Source organism: Pyxicephalus adspersus, chromosome 4 (assembly GCF_032062135.1).
Source record: "Pyxicephalus adspersus chromosome 4, UCB_Pads_2.0, whole genome shotgun sequence".
In the NCBI taxonomy this organism is placed as follows: domain Eukaryota; kingdom Metazoa; phylum Chordata; class Amphibia; order Anura; family Pyxicephalidae; genus Pyxicephalus; species Pyxicephalus adspersus.
The window spans coordinates 106,411,558-106,412,732 of record NC_092861.1 but is presented as its reverse complement, the minus strand read 5'-3'; positions in this window follow the sequence as shown (position 1 = coordinate 106,412,732).

Sequence of the window (1,175 nt, the reverse complement as noted above, 5' to 3'; positions counted from 1 at the left end):
TTCACGCATGTGCAGTTAGTGCACTATTTAATTCTCTATTTACAGCAGGCTGCATCACCCGATCTTGCGCCTGCGCAGTGTGAGATTGGTTGACGTAGCCAGAAGAAAGAAAGAAAACAGACGAAGATGACGGGACCCGGACGAAAGTGGATTACAGGGCGGCGCGGGATCCAATTGGGGAAACCTCCAGAGGGATAAGGGGTATGCTGAGGAAAACTATGATATTTATTTTTTTATTATTATAAGTTTTGTTACACTTTAATTCTACAGAACAATATTGAAAAATTGTACAAAAAGAATACAGCATATGTGTATTTTGGTATAGTACTAGCACAAAAAAAAATACGTTTATAAAGATGTGGTACTTAAACAGAGCAATTCAAAAATGTAAAATGCATTAAAATCAAATAGCCGCAAAAAAACGGTTTTTACTTCTGTTATTGTGATCTCAATAAAACAAATCATTGCCAGGAATAGGACCCTATCTACTATACACAATTGTCAACAGAAAACCAATGATAAAACTCAACTATGTAGCAGTGTGTTCCGTGGCTTGGCTGGAAAAGTCTTGAATGGGGTGTAAATAGCACCAAAACTTAGGCAATTTGTTTGTTAAAGTCTCCAAAAAATGTGTGCCAGACAGTTGGCTTTTATAAAAAGTTGGTTTCCTTGGCCACCTAGTCCAAGTCCCACTTTTGCCCTGGAGAGCAAAGATGCAACAGCAGACTACAGGGAGCTCAGTAGTTTTGTCAAAAATTGAAAGGAAAAAGAGCTCAAGAGGAAATCTAATTTAAAGTAAGAGATCAACTTTTGTTTATGCAAAGATTTTTTTCAGTTTATTAGGATTATCTTGCGACTGACTGTGCGCAAAGCCATCGGACCAGATTTTTCCACAAAAGTCACAAGCACACACACGTTCTTTTGTTTGCTTCTTATGTATATGTGGGTATATATATATATAAATATATATATATATATATTTATTGATAATTTAATATATATATATATATATAGCAATATACACAAACATATATATATAGAAAATACTTTTAACATTAAATCCTCCCCAACTCAACTTTATTTTCTTTTTTTTAACTATTAGAAGATCTGTTTACTGGTGTACCTATCTAAAGGATCATATTGATCAATGATAATGAAATGTCCAAGTGCAAAAA